Below are 10993 nucleotides of genomic sequence, written 5' to 3'. Positions count from 1 at the left end.
GAGGGAGAAAGATGAAGAAAAGTCTGACAATTGAAAGAAAGGAGGAATTTCTAATGTGGTCCTGATGAGAGTTCAATGACCTGTCTAACCTGGGAAAGTATCAGCATTATCTAATTACTTGAATATACTCACACCTCCAGAACTCGCAGTTCAACTACTTGGTGTACTCCTAAGAGAAACTTTCACACATGCACCAGAAAGACTGAATAACAATGTTCAAGATAACATAAAGCAGGAACCAGGAATGTTCTGTTCATAAAGCAGAAACCAGTAAATCAGTCAGTTATCCATTATCAACAACAGAAACAGATAATGAGAGATGTGGAGGACTGTTGGCATTTCTTCAGTAACTGAATAGAGCCATCCTTGAAACTAGATCTCAAGCTAGACTTCCCAGGGATGTAATATGTAGACTACAAATTTGGCTTCAACCAAACTGAGTTGGTTTGCTCTTACTTTCACATAAAGGAGCTTCAAAAGAGAACCTAATCAAGGCGGGCGAATAGCTTATCCTGTAGAGCGCTCGCTGAGCATGTGCACTGGCCCAGGATTTGAATCCCCAGCATCTTGGAAGAAAGTAAAAAGTGAAAAAAGAACCTACTCAAATTCTGAAGAATGTAAATTTGGCAAAAGGACAAAAACACCAAGGCATTTTGATAGACATAAGAATGTGATTCAATGACACATTTTAAGACAGCACTGACTTGCAGTATGGAGGCTGGATCACCACCAAATCCAAACAAGCCTAAATTAAACTACTCAGAAGGTGGCATCCCTGCTGCTAATTTTCTAAACTCATATTTATAAACAGGACAACTACAGGGAATAATTAATGTTGACATACCTGATGGAAGAGACATGTCTTCAGATAAGCTAGAAAAACCTAAGGAAACAAACATTACATGTCAAATTTTCCACAAGGAAAACTAACTGGTGCCTATACCTTAAAAGCTGACTTAGAACTGATCCCGTTCCCAAAAGAATTATGGTCAGATATTGTGGTTGGATCAAAAAGAAATTGTAAAATTAACTCTTTGTGCTACTGAAACGCTATGTTTGCAATGAAATGTAATTGTAAGAATACTGCAATAGTAATTGAACATATTACCAAATAACTAGGTTTATTTTAAAAGCAGTTAAAATCAGAACTCGTGATGGTTAGTGAAGGTGTGCTGAGTTTTGTGCTGTCTGAGGAAAAGCTTGCATTTTTATGGATTTTGTAAGTTGATAGTGCCTATCTAATTTCATTTGAGCCTTTCCTTTCCCAAAACAATACAAAACACCAGCATTTTTCTTTTCAGTAGAATTTGACTTTCAAAACTGTGAGACAAAAGGAACCTGTTTTCTTTGTTTTTTCACCATCTCAAGTGTTTCCCAGAGTGAGGGAAAGCTAACACAGAAAGCTGATACTGAGAATGGGATTCTTGCTTTGACTATATCTGATGGTGTGGTTGGAAAGTCTTAGGAATTGGTTCATGGGAGTAATCTGGACATGTGTGAAGCAGGTTAGGAACAGCACAGGGTGCCATCAGTGAAACTCCAGCAATTCTGGTGAGGGCTCAGAAGGGAAAATGCTGAGAGGAACATGGACTCTAAAGCCTATGTAGGTGAGGTGTCCGACAGAACTGAGGATTCCACTGGACATTGGACTAGAGCCTATTCTTCTTATAGTGTGGGCAAGTATTCTCCGAGACTCGAGGCCAACTCAACTGTAAGTTCCAATTTTTTAAAAAAATGGCAATTTGTCCATTTCCTGAGACTTTGGTGGAGACTGAATTTAAAGGTGATGGGCCAGTTTATCTGGTAGAAAAAATTTCAAGGCAGCAAAGTATTGTAAAAGTGGCATGGGTACTACTGGCTGCTTTTAACCAAGTTCGCAGTGAGAATTAGGAACAAAAAACAACAAAACAGAAATATTGGAAAACTTGCAGTAAAACCAAAAGAAGGCACACATGTAAAATTTCAGCCTAGGCTGAAATTCTTTTTAGTGCCCATAAAAAGAATCCAAAGGCTTTTACCATAGACAATGGGAAAGCCATCCCGAGGGCTTCTGAGGAACAGGAAAATGCCAGTTTGTTTCAAAGACTTCAGCTCGAGGAAACAATCCCAAGAGCATCCTGAAACCTAGGACAGCCAAGAAACTGTATCAGGGTATTGGGAAGACATGGCTGCAATGGAAACCCCAGGGCGAAAGAGATGCCGGCAGTGACTAATGCCTGACAAAAGCAGCAGCACTTGGCATACGATGCCACCCCAAGAGAGTTGTAGGTGGCCTGCAACCAGAAAAGCTACTGGAGCAGTGTGCCCATGTACTAAACGTGCAGTTGTAGGATTCGATGTTGACCTTGGTGTTTCAGGCTGGCTTCAGTCCTGTATCTCCTTACAATTTTCCTGTTCTTCCCTTTTGAAACCAGAATGCTTACCCTGTTTCTGTACACCAATATACCTTGGAAGTATGTAACTTTTATTTTTTTTCAGTTGGGACTTAGAACTGAGTTGGCCTCGAGTGTCAGAGAATACTTAGAACTTGGGCTTTTGAGCAACGCTAAAATGGTTAAAACTTCTGGACCCTTGCAGATGAATTAAATGCATTTTGCTTTGTGAGAGGGATATGAACCTTTGCGGGGTGGGGCTGCAGTAGAATGACATAGCTTAGGACTTATGTGTCTCCCAGAGCTCCAGGTGCTAGCAGCTGGCTACACAGAGTGGAGCTGTTGGGAGGTGATGGAGCCATTAGAATGCAGGGCCTAGTGGGAGGTTCTAGAAAAAGCTCACCACTTTAAGAAGAGCTCAACAGGCAATTCTGGTGGGGGCTCAGACACTTCTGAAGTGAATTATGGCACCCAGCTTCTCCCTCTTACTCTCCTTTCTCTTGGAGAGGATTGTGGGTCCCTCCATCCTTCCTTTTCCCCACTTTCACTCCCTAGCCATTACATGAACAGTTAGTGGCCACCTCATGCTCCCTGCCAAGATGTGCAGTCCCTCTCTTTTCCTCCCTGGGTTTCTGAGGCTCTGCCACCATCGTGAATGCTGCAGTAACTATCCAGACCAGGAAGTTCATGCAGCTGACTACCTCAGAGGAAAACAAATGGTCACTGACATTCTTCACCCTGGGAAAGCAACAGCACCTAAGATAGAAATCTGAGAAAAAATAGCCAAAATGTGCAAGACCACACCGGATGTCATCGTTGCGTTTGGATTCAGAACCCATTTTGGAGATGGCAAGACAACTGGCTTTGGCATGATTCATGATTCCTTGGATTATGAAAAGGAAAATGAATCCAAACGTAGATTGGCCTGTATGAAAAGAAAAAGACCTCAAGAAAACAGCAAAAGGAATGCAAGAACAGAAAGAGGTCAAGGGGACTGCAAAGGCAAATGTTGGTGCTGGCAAAAAGCGAGTTGGAGATTAGGAAACGGCCAAAGAAGTAGAGATTCTGCAATGATTTTTATCTGAGGTAATTGAGCAAATTTTTCATAAGGATTAGTAAACTGTAAAAACATTAAAAAAAAAAAAAAAAAAAAGATGATTTGGTCTGAAAAGAAAAGAGGCCAATCCATTCTGGGCTGGAACCTCCTCCAAAACTAGGAACCTAAATGAAACTTTTCTCTTCCTAGGTTGTCTCAGAAATTTGTCATTGTGATGGAAAGTTGACCAAAGCATGGGGCTACTGGCAGAAGCTAATGTGTTTGCTGTGTGTAATATGTCTTCTATGTGGGCAGAGGAAAACTGGATCCACTAAAGATTGGTAAATTGGGTGTTGACATTTGAGGATCAATGACCTTGCTGAAAATCATAAAAAGGAAACGTTCCAACCGCCCTGGTCAAATGTGTGCTCGTTGCTAATCCCCCTTCCTCAACCTGGCTCAGCATCCATCATGTACTTGATCCATTCTTCTGTAGTTAACCGCATCACACGGTCCCCTGTCACATGCCAGGAATCAGGCTCTTCAGCAAACAGCAGAATCTCTCTATTTGGAGCACACAGACAAATCCACCATGACCTCCTTCATCATGGACTTCTAGGAATTTGCATGAGTAATTAATCTTCTCCTCTTCACAGAAATGATAGACAGGCAGCTTCCTGATGGACTTTTCGATTTCACTTTCTATCTTAGAGAAATAATTCTGCTTTTCTTCAAAACCACTTATTTTTCTTTCCTTTACTTGTAAACTAATGAACAAATATCCACCGTTAGTATTTGCAAACGCAGAAACATATGGAGGGACTTTCTCCTTAATGCGTTGTAGTGCCTTTTTTGTTGAGAACAGTTTAAAGTCAACATTTGTGGATTCAGTAAAGTCAATTTTTTTTGCATATAAGTTCTGTCATGTTAAAAATTTTAGTAGCCTTCTTTTCTATGTCACTTTCTTCTTGTACATAGGGGCCCTCTGCATGCAGCTGTGGTCTTAAATATGACCGGCTTCTACTTTTTTCTCTCTGAGTAAGTTCAATGCTCTGGTAGAATTCATGACAACTGCACATTACATTTCTTTGGTACAAATTGGTTTGCAAGGTGAAAATCTTCACACCAGAGCTATCCAAACTGTGTGACTTCAATGAAATCTTCACACCAGAGCTATCCAAACTGTGTGATTTCAATGAAATCAGGATTTTGTCAGGATCCTGCATAAAGTCAAGATCATTCAGGATCAAGATCATAACAGGATATTAGTAAAAGATTGTTCCAAATCTTCTCCTATTCCACCTGCATTATAGTTATACTCTTTATTCTCAATTTCAGCCTTGATCACTCCTCCTCCAGAATTCAGCAAAGCACACATAACTCGTAAAATAGTTCCATTCTGCCTACTTCTCAGTTTTTCATCCTCCATTTCCTTCCTATTCTTTTCTCCAAGAGTGACTTGTCGGATATGTCAAACCAGGTCACCACATTCAGTTTCCAAATCACTACTGATGTTCATGTCCTCAGTGCCCATTTGGTTTTCAAGCTGAAATTCTATCCTGTAAAATAGACAGAGCCATTAGAATAGGACTTGAGCAGGAGTGAGCATATTCTGAATTCTGAGGCAAATACAACAAAACACTTTGCAGAAGTCCCACTGGACTGGTAAATACATGGCTAGAAAGTAAGAATATTTTGGATAGATTTTCACCTATGACTGTAATATCTTACACTTTTACTGATTTTTCAAATTTGTTGCCCTAGTTTTCTATCATGCTCTTCTAATTCCTTAAATAATAATCTGTGCTTATATCTCCTTTCTAATCATTAGTAAAGTGTAACATGTATTCTGTTATTTAGAAGCTGCCCCCCCACATCAATGGTGATTTGATAGCACCCTGAATGTTCTAAGGAAGTCTACCTTAGTCTGTGTATTCCTAATCCATTAACTCTTCTCCGTTATGGTCACTGGGATTACTGTTTTGCTACAGGTTGAAAACTAAAAGAATTTTGGGTTTATCAATAGGCCTACAGATGGTTGAGAAAAGACCATCTGAGGTACTCATCGCTACCCAGAAAATGTCATCAGAGGATCATAATATTCCTGTTCACTGCTGGACCAGTAGTAGGCATAGATGCAGTTGTAGGCCGTGGATATCACCATTGTCTCCATGAACTCTTTTTTTTTTTTTTTTTTTTTTTTTTTGCAGTGCTGGAGATAGAACTCAGGTACTCTACCAACTAAGCTATCTCCCCAGCCCTCCATGAACTCTTGATCACATGTAAATCATGATAACTTTGAGGCCCAAGAACAATTGAGAATTTGTATGTCAATGATGAGCATTCCATACACAGGAAAGAAAGAGGAATAAATCCATATAACAGCAGTTTACAGGGACCGGACAAGCCATTCAGTACATGCCGACACCCTGCAGCATCACAGTGATCAACACTCATCATGGAATAGGCGGGCTCTGTGCTTTTGCCCAGGTGTGCTATGAGATGTCCTCTCCCAAAATTGAAGAATTGCCAGCCACTAGCTCAGTAATCCAGTATTTCCAAACTTTACTCCTATTCCCAAAAGGACACTGATGTCCCCTTGCTTAAAGGTGCTGTTGCCTCCAGAGACAGGTTGGGAACAGTTCAATGGACAGGAGACAACCAAGTGGGTAGGAGAGGGCTGCTCCAGAGAAGGCAGATTCAGATGCCTAAGGCTCCAGTTGCAAGGAGAATCTTCGGGACATCTGGGACAATTCCTTTCATTGAGTTGCTCCAATGGCTCCTGTTGTGAGATAGTGCCATCATGCCACTTCTTTTCCTTGGGTCTCCAAGAAAATACTATGTTGTGATACAGTTCCTCTAACTCATCTGTATAAGACCTGTTACCAGAAACCATAGCTTTTGAAATGAAAGATATTCAGTTGACTTACTGTGAAGTTTACAAATCTGCATTGCTCTCACTCGGCAACTGGAGGCCACTGGGACTCAGCTGCCTACTGTTGGAATTGTCATCTAGAATCCTGCTGCACATCTACCCTGGGAGGGCAGAACACAGAACAAAAAATTTTTTGGACTTTTTTTTATTATAACAAAAAGCCTTGTTTTATTCTGAAATTTTTAATTTAATTTTAAGTATAGGTTTGTTTTGGTACTGGGGGTTGAAACCAGAGGTACTTTTACCACTGAACTACATCTCCAGTAGTTATTTTTATTTTGAGACAGGGTCTCACTAAGTATTTTAGTGCCTGGTCAAGTTGGTGAGGCTGGCCTTGAACTTGTGATACTCCTGCCCCGGAGTCCCTGATTGCTGGGATTCTAAGCGTGTACCACAGCACCTTGTGATGAGAAAAGCACACTTTTAAAAGACATCTAATCATTATAAACCAAAGAACTACTTAGTAAAGAAATAAATGATCCACTGCAAAGAACACAGATACTGAGAGCACAAGGTTGTGCTTCATCTCAGTTCATCCTCAGGTCAGTGATAGGGAAATGCTTTCACTGCAGTTAAGAAACTCTTCTTCAGGCATTGACTTAAAAAATAGTAGCTGGGGAGATAGCTCAGTTGGTAGAGTGCTCACTTCACAAGCCCTAAGGCCCTGAGTTCAATCCCCAGCACCGCAAAAAAAAAAAAAAATAGTAGAGCAGGAACTTTCCCAGAGCACCAGGATAACTTCTTAGATGTAAGCTAACAAATAATAAGTGTTTCTATAGCAAAGTGAGTGGGAAGCACATCCTTTTCATAGTTGCCAATGGACCTTTGTTTTATTTATTTACATATGGTGCTGAGAATCGAACCCAGTGTCTCACGCATGCTAGGAAAGCGCTCTACCACTCAGTCACAATCCTAGTCCCACACTTACCAGTTTCTTAAAGAACACACAATTTATATTTTACCCCAGGGAAACTATTTGAGTCAACTAAGCTATGAAATACTTAGAAGGTCATTTAATTTTAGTGAGCGTATATGTTCCAGAGCAAATCTAAACCACTGTGGCTGTGTTCACACAATATAATTTAATGCTAGTCTGAAGTGCACTTGTAGCTTGAAGGGAAGGTATAAATAAAATTCAATTAAATAATCTTCATACTTTGCCTTTTTTCTCCTACTAGTCATAACTTTTGGCCACTTGAGTCCTTTTCTTTATATTTGCAGAAAGTTGATGTCTTTGGATACTTAGGAAATTATACAGTGCTAGACTTGTAGGTCAATGGCAGAGCACTTGCTTAGCATGTGTGATGTCTTGGGTTTGATCTCCAGTATCACAAAAAGAAAAAAAAATTTTTTTAAAGATTACAGATTGCTTTGTGACCCCTCAGATAATACCCTGCATCACTGTTCACTTGTGAGGTAGCTGGGGCAGGGTGGAAGGTAAAGATTGAAGTGTGTAGATGGTAATTTTAAAGAAAACTCCTTATATATCACTTTTCCTAATCTGCATAAATAAAACATACTTACATAAGGTACATAGAAAAACATCTAAAGCTGTTGGAAAAGAGGGATGCATGAATAAATTCAGATGGATTGTTTTAATTTATGACAAAAATGCCATTTGTGACTTTGTAATTTTTTAAAGAAAGTTTTAGGAAAATATATATACACATATATTTTTGTAGTGCTGGGGATGGAACCCAGGGCCTTGTGCATAGTAGGCAAATGCTCTATGATTAAGCTCCACCTCCAGTCCTGAAAACATAACTTTTAATGTTAAAAATTTCACACTTGACAGAAGCTTCAATTATCACTGACTTTAAGAAACAAAGTTAAGGGGCTGGGGAGATAGCTCAGTTGGTAGTGTTTGCCTTGCAAGCACAAGGCCCTGGGTTCAATCCCCAGCACCAAAAAAAAAAAAAAAAAAAAAAAAAAGTTAAAAACAAACTTGGAAAGTGTGAAGATAGGTTTTGTGTCTGTTTAGTCCATATAGCTTGTGGCTGTTGTGTTCTCATTGTGGAAATTCTTTGACATTCCATTGTCACCTTACATTTTCTAAAATGCCACTGCTTTTGAAAATCATATGGTATGTTTAGGGGTTTGTTAATTCTTAATATAAAACATTATTTATTTAAAGTTTTATATTAAGTGTTTATGTATTACAAGAAATTACAACTGAGCCATATCTCCATCCCTCTTTTATTTAAATATCTCTTAGTTGTCAGTGGATCTTTTATTTTTATTTAGTTATACGTGATGCTGAGTATCAAACCCAGGCCCTCACACGTGCCAGGCAAGCGCTATACCACTGAGCCAAAACTCCAGCTCCTCCCCATCCTTTTTTTTATATTATTTAGAATCCATCTCACTGAGTTGCTTAGGGCCTTGCTAAGTTGCTGAGGCTGGTTTTGAACCCAAGATCCTCCCACCTCAGCTTCTGAAGCCTCTGGGATTACAGGCATGTGCCACCACACCCGACCGCAATATATTTCTTAAGAATTTTAATAAAAAGAAATTTATTGGGCTGGGGTTGTGGCTCAGTGGTAAGAGTGTTTGCCTAGCTGTGTAAGGCACTAAGTTCAATTTTCAGCACCACAAAAACAAAGATATCATGTGCATCTATAACTAAAACTATATTTAAAAAAAAAAGAAATTTTACTATTAACATGTCAGGCACTTTTGAACCTCTAGTGTTGTGGGGTCTGGTTATCAACGCATAGTGAGACCACCAGAAACTAAAGTAGGAAAAAGGTTTATTCTGGGAAAAAAGAAAAAAAAAGAAAAAGAAAACAGACTGACATGTCAGGACTACTACCCCAAGTGGGGCAGCAGTGGGGAGTGACTTCAGCAAGCTGGTTTTTAAAGTGAAAACCATAAAAAAAAAAAAAAAAAAAAAAAAAATCCTGGCAGCCTTAGAATAGGAGTCTTTTTCCTTTTTTCTCCCCAAATGCAAGCAGCCAGCTCCAGCTTATCTATTTCAGGCTGCACCTGGTCCGTCAGCAGGGTGAGCTAGGCAGGGGGGCCAGACTACCCATATCTGAAACCGGCAGCTTCTGGGGCCTCTGAAGGGATGAGTTTCTTCACAGAAATGGTCACAATGTCCTTAACTCATGACCACAATATTTTATCTCAGGTACTGTCCTTGTATTTACCATGGTCAGCCCAACTCAATGATTTTATGTGCACCCGTTTTGGTTTGGTCAATCTTAACTAGATATATTTGTTTTATAGCAGAAGGTCTCTACCTTTTTCTTTTTATAAGGGGGTCTCTACTCTTTCACACTAGAAAGACCAGATATTTCAAAAAAGTACTTAGCATTGTCAACTATACATACAGTGATAAAGAATAAAACGCACACACACACACACACAATGGTTATAATATGAAAAATGTCTCTCACATATAACCAGACTGGCACAGGACCTTGTTCTTTTCATGGTCAAAGTCTTCTCCATGTTCGCTACCCACTGAACGAAAGTGGACGAGTGTCCTCCTGTAGTGCTCTAACAAGTCCATTTCAAAGTCACTTCCAGAAGACTTTTTTTTTTTTTTTTTTCTTCCAGGATGGTTAGGGCCTTGGGGTCGTGGAGACAAGGTCCTGTCTCATCCAGCCGCACAGCCCTGAAGTGCTGACTCCGCTGCCGTGCACTCCCTGTCCTGGGTCCTGGAAGCCCCTGCTGGCCTCCGCGGTGTTCTGGCAGCCCGCCACTCTCCACGCCACGCCTTCTGCCACCCATTGGCGCCAGGACAAAGGCTCATCCACAGGGCCCAGGGTGCAGGCTGCGCTGTTTCTCCCCGTGCTCTCTGCCGCAACTGCTTGGAGTTTTTTGTTTTGTTTTGTTTTGTTTTTGGTATGGGGGATTAACCACCGAGCCACTTTCCCAGTCCACTTTATTTTTTATTTTGAACAGGGTCTCCTTAAATTGCTGAGGCTGACTTAAAAATAATAATAATAATAATAATAATAATAATAATAATTTTTTTGTCTTTACTGGACAGAATGCCTTTATTTTATTTATTTTTATGTGGTGCCGAGGATGGAACCCAGTGCTTCACACATGCTAGGCAAGAGCTCTGCCACTGAGCTACAACTCCAGCCTGAGGCTGGCTTTTTGAACCTGTCACACAGGTGTGGGATTACAGGTGTGTGCCATAAAGCTGGGCCGCTCACAGATTTTTTTCTTTCTTTTTTTTTTTTTTTTTTTTTTTGGCGCCCGAGGGGCTGGGTACCGGGCACTTCCATCAATGAGCTACATCCCCAGCCCCCCCCCCCCCCCCACACACACACACTTTTTTTAAAATTTTTTCTTTTGTGGTGCTGGGGATTGAACACAAGGCCTTGTGCATGCAAGGCAAGCACTCTACCAACCGAGCTATATCCCCAGCTTCCAAGCCCTTTTTTGTATTTTATTCAGAGATGGAGTCTCATTGAGTTGCTTAGTGCCTCCCTGTTGCTGAGGCTGGCTTTGAACTTGAGATCCTCCTGCCTCAACCTCCTGAGCCACTGGGATTACAGGCTTACGCCACCCAGCCCAGCTCACACATAGATTTTTAAGGACCGTTTCTTTCCTATTTCTATTCCCTTGGGAACTTATATGCATTTTTAGAATCGGATTTTGTTCCATAATACTATCTTCTATTGAAAGTCACAC

At 40.5% G+C, this 10993-nt stretch overlaps 1 pseudogene across 1 annotated transcript; it reads left to right on the top strand.

Annotated features, from left to right (window-relative positions):
* Window positions 1-3041: 3041 nt before the first annotated feature.
* Window positions 3042-3413, top strand: LOC306657575 (small ribosomal subunit protein eS24-like; annotated as a pseudogene). The gene has a single exon. The product of its transcript is annotated as a small ribosomal subunit protein eS24-like (transcript).
* The last annotated feature ends 7580 nt before the right edge of the window (window positions 3414-10993 follow it).

This window comes from Sciurus vulgaris (genome assembly GCF_902686455.1).
Source record: "Sciurus vulgaris genome assembly, chromosome: 3".
NCBI lineage: Eukaryota > Metazoa > Chordata > Mammalia > Rodentia > Sciuridae > Sciurus > Sciurus vulgaris.
This window is presented reverse-complemented; position numbering and strand designations above follow the sequence as displayed.